The sequence below is a fragment of the Pan troglodytes genome, chromosome 13 (genome assembly GCF_028858775.2).
Source record: "Pan troglodytes isolate AG18354 chromosome 13, NHGRI_mPanTro3-v2.0_pri, whole genome shotgun sequence".
In the NCBI taxonomy this organism is placed as follows: Eukaryota; Metazoa; Chordata; class Mammalia; order Primates; family Hominidae; genus Pan; species Pan troglodytes.
The window spans coordinates 84,909,918-84,920,675 of record NC_072411.2 but is presented as its reverse complement, the minus strand read 5'-3'; the positions used below and the strand labels follow the sequence as shown (position 1 = coordinate 84,920,675).

Genomic DNA, 10,758 nt, shown 5'->3' with positions numbered 1-10,758 from the left:
TTTTAGAAATTATCTGTAATTATATCTTGTCAAAGGGAGATTAGACAGAAATTCAGAATCATCGGGGTTTCAACTGACATGGGGAGAGCCTACAGTGTGGGTTCTTTGATGTGCCCCACACTTCCCCTTCCAGACCCTGAAAACCTTTTGGACTGCTTGAAAAGTCTATAATAATAGACTTAAATTATTTTAAGGTATTACATAAACTGAATACCATTATGTTAATTATCAGATATATTTCTATAGGCATTTTCTGTTTCCAGGTGTATAAGAAAAACACACACTACCAATAGAGAAGGAGAGTTGTGTAAATAGATCAAACTAGCAAACACACTTAACTACTGTATTAGTTCATTTTCACACTGCTATGAAGAAATACCCAAAGCTGGGTAATTTTTGTTTTTATTTTCTTTTTCTTTTTTTTTGTTTTATACAGACTTCATTTTTTTTAGTAAAGAATTAAATAAAATGTAAGTTTTTTTATTATACTTTAAGTTCTGGGATACATGTGCAGAACGTGCAGGTTCGTTACATACATATACATGTGTCATGGTAGTTTGCTGCACCCATCACCCCGTCATCTACATTGGGTATTTCTCCTAATGCTATCCCTCCCCTAGCCCTCCACCCCGCTCAAAAGTCCCCAGGGTGTGATGTTCCCCTCCCTGTGTCCATGTGTTCTCATTGTTCAACTCCCACTTATGAGTGAGAACATGTGGTGTTTGGTTTTCTGTTCCTGTGTTAGTTTGCTGAGAATAATGGTTTCCAGCTTCATCCATGTTCCTGCAAAGGACATGAAGTCATCCTTTTTTATGGATGCATAGTATTCCATGGTGTGTATGTGCCACATTTTCTTTATCCAGTCTATCATTGATTGGCATTTGAGTTGGTTCCAAGTCTTTGTTATTGTGAATAGTGCTGCACTAAACATACGTGCTTGTGTCTTCATAGTAGAATGATTTATAATCCTTTGGGTATATACCCAATAATGGGACTGCTAGGTCACATGGTATTTCTGGTTCTAGATCCTTGAGGAATTGCCACACTTTCTTCAACAATGGTTGAACTAATTTACACTCCCACCAACAGTGTAAAAGTGTTCCTATTTCTCCACATCCTCTCCAGCATCTGTTGTTTCCTGACTTTTTAATAATCGCCATTCTAACTGGCGTGAGATACTACCTCATTGTGATTTTGAGTTGCGTTTCTATAATGACTAGTGATGATGAGCTTTTCTTCATATGTTTGCTGGCCACATAAATGTCTTCTTTTGAGAAGTGTCTGTTCATATCCTTCGCCCACTTTTTGATGGAGTTTTTTTTTCTTGTAAATTTGTTTAAGTTCCTTGTAGATTCTGGATATTAGCTCTTTGTCAGACGGATAGATTGCAAAAGTTTTCTCCCATTCTGTAGGTTGCTTGTTCACTCTGATAGTTTCTTTTGCTCTGCAGAAGCTCTTTAGTTTAATCAGATCCCATTTGTCAATTTTGGCTTCTGTTGCCATTGCTTTTGGTGTTTTAGTCATGAAGTCTTTGCCCATGCGTATGTCCTGAATGGTAATGCCTAAGTTTTCTTCTAGGGTTTTTATGGTTTTAGGTCTTAGGTTTAAGTCTTTAATCCATCTTGAGTTAATTTTTGTGTAAGGTGTAAGGAAGATGTCCAGTTCCAGTTTTCTGCATGTAGCTAGCCAGTTTTCCCAACACCATTTATTAAATAGGGAATCCTTTCCCCATTGCTTGTTTTTGTCAGGTTTGTCAAAGATCAGATGGTTGTAGATGTGTGGCATTATTTCTGAGGCCTCTTTTCTGTTCCATTGGTCTATATATCTGTTTTGGTACCAGTACCATGCTGTTTTGGTTACTGGAGCCTTATAGTGTAGTTTGAAGTCAGGTAGCATGATGCCTCCAGGTTTGTTCTTTTTGCTTAGGATTGTCTTGGCTATATGGGCTCTTTTTTGGTTCCATATGAAATTTAAAGTAGTTTTTCTAATTCTGTGAAGAAAGTCAGTGGTAGCTTGATGGGGATAGCATTGAATCTATAAATTCGTTTGGGCGGTGTGGCCATTTTCACGATATTGATTCTTCCTATCCATGAGCATGGAATGTTTTTCCATTTGTTTGTGTCCTCTCTTACTTCCTTGAGCAGTGGTTTGTAGTTCTCCTTGAAGAGGTCCTTCACATCCCTTGTAAGTTGTATTCCTAGGTATTTTATTCTCTTTGTAGCAATTGTTAATGGGAGTTCACTCATGATTTGGCTCTCTGTTTGTCTATTATTGGTGTATAGGAATGTTTGTTATTTTGGCACATTGATTTTGTATCTTGAGATTTTGCTGAAGTTGCTTATAGCTTAAGGAGTTTTTGGGCTGAGATGATGGCGTTTTCTAAATATACAATCATGTCGTCTGCAAACAGAGACAATTTCACTACCTCTCTTCCTGTTTGAATACTCTTTATTTGTTTCTCTTGCCTGATTGCCTTGGCCAGAACTTCCAATACTATGTTGAATAGGAGTGGTGAGAGAGGGCATCCTTGTCTTGTGCCGGTTTTCAAAGGGAATGCTTCCAGCTTTTGCTCATTCAGTACGGTATCATAAATAGCTCTTATTATTTTGAGATACTTTCCATCAATACCTAGTTTATTGAGAGTGTTTAGCAGGAAGAGGTGTTGAATTTTATCGAAGGCCTTTTCTGCATCTATTGAGATAATCATCTTTTTTTTGTCATTGGTTCTGTTTATGTGATGGATTACATTTATTGATTTGTGTGTGTTGAACCAGCCTTGCATCCCAGGGATGAATCTAACTTGATCGTGGTGGATAAGCTTTTTGATGTGCTGCTGGATTCTGTTTGCTAGTATTTTATTGAGGATTTTTGCATCGATGTTCATCAGCCATATTGGCCTTAAATTTTCTTTTTTTGGTTATGTCCCTGCCAGGTTTTGGTATCAGGATGATTCGGGCCTCATAAAATGAGCTAGGGAGGAGTCCCTCTTTTTCTGTTGTTTGGAATAGTTTCAGAAGGAATGGTACCAGCTCCTCTTTGTACCGCTGATAGAATTCGGCTGGGAATCCGTCTGGTCCTGGGCTTTTTTTGGTTGGTAGGCTATTAATTACTGCCTCAATTTCAGAACTTGTTATTGGTCTTTTCATGGATTCTACTTCTTCCTGGTTTAGTCTTGGGAGGGTGTATGTATCCAGAAATTTATCCATTTCTTCTAGATTTTCTAGTTTATTTGCATAGAGGTGTATATAGTATTCTCTGATGGTAGTTTGCATTTCTGTGGGATCAGTGGTGACATCCCTTTTATCATTTTTTATTGTGTCTATTCGATTCTTCTCTCTTTTCTTCTTTATTAGTCTGGCTAGTGGTCTATCTATTTTGTTAATCTTTTCAAAAAACCAACTCCTGAATTGACTAATTTTTTGAAGGTTTTTTTGTGTCTCTATCTCCTTCAGTTCTTCTCTGATCTTAGTTATTTCTTGTCTTCTGCTAGCTTTTGAATTTGTTTGCTCTTGCTTCTCTAGTTCTTTCCATTGGGATGTTACGATGTCGATTTTAGATCTTTCCCACTTTCTCCTGTGGGCGTTTAGTGCTATATATTTCCCTCTAAACACTGCTTTAGCTGTGTCCCAGAAATTCTGGTACATTGTGTCTTTGCTCTCATTGGTTTCAAAGAACTTCTTTATTTCTGCCTTCATTTAGTTATTTACCCAGTAGTCATTCGGGAGCAGGTTGTTCAGTTTCCATGTAGTTGTGTGGTTTTGAGTGAGTTTCTTAATCCTGAGTTCTAATTTGGTTGCACTGTGCTCTGAGAGACTGTTTGTTATGATTTCTGTTCTTTTGCATTTGCTGAGGAGTGGTTTGCTTCCAATTATGTTGTCAATTTTAGAATAAGTGTAGTGTGGTTCTGAGAAGAATGTATATTCTGTTGATTTGGGGTGGAGAGTTCTGTAGATGTCTATTAGGTCCATTTGGTCCAGAGCTGAGTTCAAGTCCTGAATATCCCTGTTAATTTTCTGTCTCATTTATCTGTCTAATATTGACAGTGGGGTGTTAAAGTCTCCCACTATTATTGTGTGGGAGTCTAAGTCTCTTTGTAGGTCTGCAAGAACTTGCTTTATGAATCTGGGTGCACCTGTATTGGGTGCATATATATTTAGGATAGTTAGCTCTTCTGGTTGCACTGATCCCTTTACCATTTTGCAATGCCCTTATTTGTCTTTTCTGATCTTGGTTGGTTTAAAGTCTGTTTTATCAGAGACTAGGATTGCAATCCCAGGTTTTTTTTTTTTTTTTTTTTTTTTTGCTTTCCATTTGCTTGGTAAATATTCCTCTATCCCTTTATTTTGAGCCTATGTGTGTCTTTGCATGTGAGATGGGTCTCCTGAATACAGTACACCGATGGGTCTTGATACTTTATCCAATTTGCCAGTCTGTGTCTTTTAATTGGGGGATTTAGCCAATTTACATTTAAAGTTTATATTGTTATGTATGAATTTGATCCTGTCCTTATGATACTAGCTGGTTATTTTGCTCATTAGTTGATCCAGCTTCTTCATAGTGTTGATGATCTTTACAATTTGTTATGTTTTTGCAGTGGCTGGTACCAGTTTTTCCTTTCCATGTTTAGTGCTTCCTTCAGGAGCTCTTGTAAGGCAGGCCTGGTGGTGACAAAGTCTCTGAGCATTTGCTTGTCTGTAAAGGATTTTATTTCTCCTTCACTTATGAAGCTTAGTTTGGCTGGATATGAAATTCTAGGTTGAAAATTCTTTCCTTTAAGAATGTTGGCTATTGGCCCCCACTCTCTTCTGGCTTGTAGGGTTTCTGCAGAGAGATCCACTGTTAGTCTGATAGGCTTACCTTTGTGTTTAACCCGACCTTTCTCTCTGGCTGCCCTTAACATTTTTTCCTTCATTTCCACCTTGGTGAATCTGACAATTATGGGTCTTGGAGTTGCTCTTCTCAAGGAGTTTCTTTGTGGTATTCTCTATATTTCCTGAATTTGAATGTTGGCCTGTCTTGCTAGGTTGGGGAAGTTCTCCTGGAAAATATCCTGAAGAGTGATTTCCAACTTGGTTGCATTCTCCCCGTCACTTTCAGGTACACCAATCAAACGTAGGGTTGGTCTTTTCACATAGTCCCATATTTCTTGAAGGTTTTGTTTGTTCCTTTTCATTCTTTTTTCTCTAGTCTTGTCTTCATGCTTTACTTAATTAATTTGATCTTCAATCTCTGATATCCTTTCTTCTGCTTGATCGATTTGGCTATTGATACTGGTGTACGCTTCACGAAGTTCTCCTGCTGTGTTTTTCAGCTCCATCAGGTCATTTATTTTCTTCTCTAAACTGGTTATTCTAGTTAGCAATTCCTCTAACCTTTTTTCAAGGTTCCTTGCATTGGGTTAGAACATGCTCCTTTAGCTTGGAGGAGTTTTTTTTTTTTTTTTTATACTTTAAGTTTTAGGGTACATGTGCACAACGTGCAGGTTTGTTACATATGTATACATGTGCCATGTTGGTGTGCTGCACCCATTAACTCGTCATTTAGCATTGGGTATATCTCCTAATGCTATCCCTCCCCCTCCCCCCACCCCACAACAGTCCCCGGTGTGTGATGTTCCCCTTCCTGTGTCCATGTGTTCTCTTGTTCAATTCCCACCTATGAGTGAGAACATGCGGTGTTTAGTTTTTTTGTCCTTGCCATAGTTTGCTGAGAATGATGGTTTCCAGCTTCATCCATGTCCCTACAAAGGACATGAACTCATCATTTTTTATGGCTGCATAGTATTCCATGGTGCATATGTGCCACATTTTCTTAATCCAGTCTATCATTGTTGGACATTTGGGTTGGTTCCAAGTCTTTGCTATTGTGAATAGTGCCGCCGTAAACATATCTGTGCATGTGTCTTTATAGCAGCATGATTTATAATCCTTTGGGTAAATACCTAGTAATGGGATGGCTGGGTCAAATGGTATTTCTAGTTCTAGATCCCTGAGGAATCACCATACTGACTTCCACAATGGTTGAACTAGTTTACAGTCCCACCAACAGTGTAAAAGTGTTCCTATATCTCCACATCCTCTCCAGCACCTGTTGTTTCCTGACTTTTTAATGATCGCCATTCTAACTGGTGTAAGATGGTATCTCATTGTGGTTTTGATTTGCATTTCTCTGATGGCCAGTGATCATGAGCATTTTTTCATGTGTTTTTTGGCTGCATAAATGTCTTCTTTTGAGAAGTGTCTGTTCATATCCTTCACCCACTTTTTGATGGGGTTGTTTGTTTTTTTCTTGTAAATTTGTTTGAGTTCATTGTAGATTCTGGATATTAGCCCTTTGTCAGATGAGTAGGTTGCAAAAATTTTCTCCCATTCTGTAGGTTGCCTGTTCACTCTGATGGTAGTTTCTTTTGCTGTGCAGAAGCTCTTCAGTTTAATTAGATCCCATTTGTCAATTTTGGCTATTATTGCCATTGCTTTTGGTGTTTTGGACATGAAGTCCTTGCCCATGCCTATGTCCTGAATGGTATTGCCTAGGTTTTCTTCTAGGGTTTTTATGGTTTTAGGTTTAACGTTTAAGTCTTTAATCCATCTTGAATTAATTTTTGTATAAGGTGTAAGGAAGGGATCCAGTTTCAGCTGTCTACATATGGCTAGCCAGTTTTCCCAGCACCATTTATTAAATGGGGAATCCTTTCCCCATTGCTTGTTTTTGTCAAGTTTGTCAAAGATCAGATAGTTGTAGATATGCGGCATTATTTCTGAGGGCTCTGTTCTGTTCCATTGGTGTATATCTCTGTTTTGGTACCAGTACCACGCTGTTTTGGTTACTGTAGACTTGTAGTATAGTTTGAAGTCCGGTAGTGTGATGCCTTGGAGGAGTTTTTTTATTACCCACCTTCTGAAGCCTACTTCTGTTAATTCATCAAACTCAGTCTGCATCCCGTTTTTTTTTTTTTTTCCCTTGCTGGCGAGGAGTTGTGATCCTTTGGAGGAGAAGAGGCATTCTGGTTTTTGGAATTTTCAGCCTTTTTGCACTGGTTTTTTCTCATCTTTGTGGATTTATCTACCTTTGGTCTTTGATGCTGGTGACCTTCAGTTGGGGTTTTTGTGTGGACATCCTTTTTGTCGATGTTGATGCTATTCCTTTCTGTTCATAAAAATATGGAAGCCTTCTCAAATTTGCATGTCATCTTTGCCCAGGGGCCATGCTAATCTTCTCTGTATTGTTCCAATTTTAGTATATGTGCTGGTGAAGCGAGCACAAAGCTGGGTAATTTTTTTTTTTTTTTTCGAGATGGAGTTTCGCTCTTGTTGCCCAGGCTGCAGTGCAATGGCACAATCTCGGCTCACCACAACCTCTGCCTCCCAGGTTCAAGCGATTCTCCTGCCTCAGCCCTACTGAGTAGCTAGGATTACAGGCATGCACCACCATGCCCGGCTAATTTTTGTATTTTTAGTAGAGACAGGTTTTTTCCATGTTGGTCAGGCTGGTCTTGAACTCCCAACCTCAGGTGATCTGCCCACCTCGGCCTCCCAAAGTGCTGGGATTACAGGCATGAGCCACCATGCCTGGCCAGACTAAGTTTTACATAGCACACATCAAGTAGAAAGTTGCCTAAAATGCCTCTTGACATTTCTCCCTCGTCCCAAAATGTCACACTTATGGCATTGTTGGGTTTACTTCATGAGTCTTTTAAGGACCTTGTTGGTTATGTTGGGCCTATTTGGATAATCTAGGATAATCCTATTTTTAATTAGTCACCAAAATTTTATTTAATCTCATGTCAGATTAGCTATGGTACCATTGAGTGGTCTCTAGTTATGGTGGGGGCAATATTTATGTTTTAGTCAAAAGAATAAATGCAGATAGTTTTAGAAAATTAAATAGAATTTACTGTAATCCCAGCACTTGACTCACAGTTCTGCATTGCTGGGGAGGCCTCAGAAAACTTACAATCTTGGCGGAAAGCAAAGGAGAAGCAGGCATCTTCTTCACAGGGCGGCAGGATGGAATGAGCGCAAGCAGGGGAAATGCCATCAGATCTCATGAGATTCACTCACTATCATGAGAACAGCATGGGGGAAACTGCCCCCATGATCCAATTACCTCCTCCTGGTCCTGCCCTTGACACATAGGGGTTATGGGGATTACAATTCATGGTGAGATTTGCTGGGGACAGAGGGGACACAGTCAAACCATATGAGTTGCCGTGTCACACCAGGCCCCTATTGACTTCAGTAAGGGTGGTACCATGTTCAAGAAGCTGAAGAAGGGACCCAGAGCCAGCAAATGAGACATGGAGTTTACTGAGGGAACTTACATACAGGGTAGTCCAGTGGCAGTAGGTTGGACAGCAGAACCACTACCATTTGTAGAAAGCACGCTGTTTATACAGAATTTTCACTTGGCACCCTCTCCTTAGGAACCCCTACCTAACAAACTTCATTTAACCCAAAACAAACAGCCTCAATCCCCTGTATGGCCTGCATTCCATGGGATGGGCTGGGGGTTCATACGTTCCTCATAAATAATGAATTAATCTCTGGATTGGTCACTTTTGAATTCCTTACCTCGCAGCTCTGAACACACATTGTTTTTAGACCATAGGGTCATTCTCAGGGTATGCTTAAGTTGAGTTATTGCTGCTGGTAGGTACGTCTGCCATACGTGCCATTAACTTCATGATTTTGGGTAAGTGATTTTATCTCAAGTCTTCTTTTCAAATTAAGGTATGGAGGGGAGGGCTAGAAGGTTGCAGAGGTGAAAGAGGTGGGTGGATTAGATTGTTGAGGTTCATTCCACCACTAAGATATTAAGATTCCCTCTGGAACTTCTTTGAAGCTGGATCTATCGTTCTTCTTCTACAACAGAGGTAGAGTGATGCTGTGACTCTTAGGACAGTACATAAAGGTCAGAGGGCCAGTTGATTGTAAGGCCGAGTCTCACTGGGGCTATTATTATGATCTTTGAGTGGTAGAGTTATCTAGACAAACTTTAGAGAGTTATTTAGCTATTAGGTTGCTTTATTACAATTTTGTTTCCACTTTTCCTATGAGAAAAGATAAAAGGAGATAAAATCATGAAATCTTTATAGCATGAAAAGCATTTACTTGGGGTAAATCAGAGCTTAATATCTAGTTCAAAAGAGTGATTTTAAAGTGTTGTTCTTCGACAGCAGTATTAGGATCACCTGATAACTTATTTGAAATGCAAATTCTCAGACCTACCTTATCAGAAATTCTGGATGAAGCCCAGCAACCTGTGTTTTCAGGAGCCTTCCAGGGGATTCTGCTGCATGATTCAGTTTGAGAATCATTGCCCTAATGTTGCTGCATTGAACAGTTGGGAAGCTTTTATTAGTTTGCGTGGAGATGGGAAAGGGTAAGATCTTCTTCCTAAGGCAGAACTCAAGGAATTACTAGGTCTGCAGAATACCTCAGGGAGAGGCTATGAGCAAGGAGGTCTCCCCATCTGAAATCCAAAGCTTCTCATTGGGCTTGACATCTTGACATCTTTTTATTCTTTTTTTTTTTTTTCTTTTTGAGACGGGTCTCCCTCTGTCACCCAGGCTGGAGTGCAGTGGCTCGATCTCTGCTCACTACAACCTCCGCCTCTTAGGTTCAAGCAATTCTCCTGCCTCAGCCTCCTAAGTAACTGGGATTACAGGCATGCGCCACCACGCCTGGCTAATTTTTTTTTTTTTTTTTTTAGTAGAGACGGGGTTTCAGCGTGTTGGTCAGGCTGGTCTCAAACTCCTGACCTTGTGATCCACCCGCCTTGCCCTCCCAAAGTGATGTGATTACAGGCGTGAGCCAGCACACCCGGCCGACATCTTTCCATTCTTAAGAAGATAGAGCCAATATCTGACAGTTGGTGTGGTCAGGGTGCAGGCTGAGACCCAAGCTCACAGAGATCCCTGATATTTCCCTTTCCCTGGCTCTTTTCTGCCTATGAAGCAGATGATTGGAATTGTTAAAAGAGCCTGGATTCAAATCCCACTCTGCCAGGCCCTTTTCTATCTGTGAGAACTTTGGGAAACTTCATCTTATGGAGCCTTATTTTCTTCATCTTTGGATCTAATACCTTGAGCAGTTTATGTGCTTAAAAAGTGGTTTACATACCTCACATAAAGTACTCGCAAGTACTCAATAAACACTAATTCCTTGCTCCTTGATACCCTGATAGTACAGAATGGGCCTGGCCACAGCCATTCTGACTCACTGGTGTTCAACTGTACCAGTTTTTAACTATTTTACATATCAGCTCTGCTTGTGAAAATGTAAGAATATTTTCTTATTTTTTGCAAACACATTTTCTTATAGGAAAGATGTGGGCAGACTTATTAACACAAACCTAGGATAGGTTTACAGTTTATTTAAACAGATGAAAAAATAATGTGAATATTTAAATTACTGAGAAAATAAGACATTGCAAAATTGGGGCAGGGAGGGGGAAATTGGCCAAATTTGAATTTTGGTAATATGGCTATATCAAAGTAATATACTCTAGCATGATCTTTTTCTTGACCTTGCCACAGGAACACCTACCTGTCAGGAAGTTAAACCAAATGTCAATGATCATGGTATCATTACTCATCCTAAGAAGCTTGACTGGCCATCACTGGGTCTGGGTGCACTTCCTAAGCAGTGGTTGAGCCTAGGATTAACCCATAGTCCCAACTAGGTGCTAGGGGGCGCTATGCTGCAGCTCTCAGACAGCCAGGTGTCCTCTGGCTATCATAACCAATGCATATCATAA

The 10,758-nt window shown here is 39.8% G+C and overlaps 1 non-coding gene across 1 annotated transcript; it reads right to left on the bottom strand.

The window, feature by feature from the left end:
* Positions 1–7,154: 7,154 nt before the first annotated feature.
* LOC112208553 (U6 spliceosomal RNA) lies at positions 7,155–7,261 on the bottom strand. Its single transcript, XR_002943013.1, has one exon. It is a non-coding gene; the product is annotated as a U6 spliceosomal RNA (small nuclear RNA).
* Between the last annotated feature and the right edge of the window lie 3,497 nt (positions 7,262–10,758).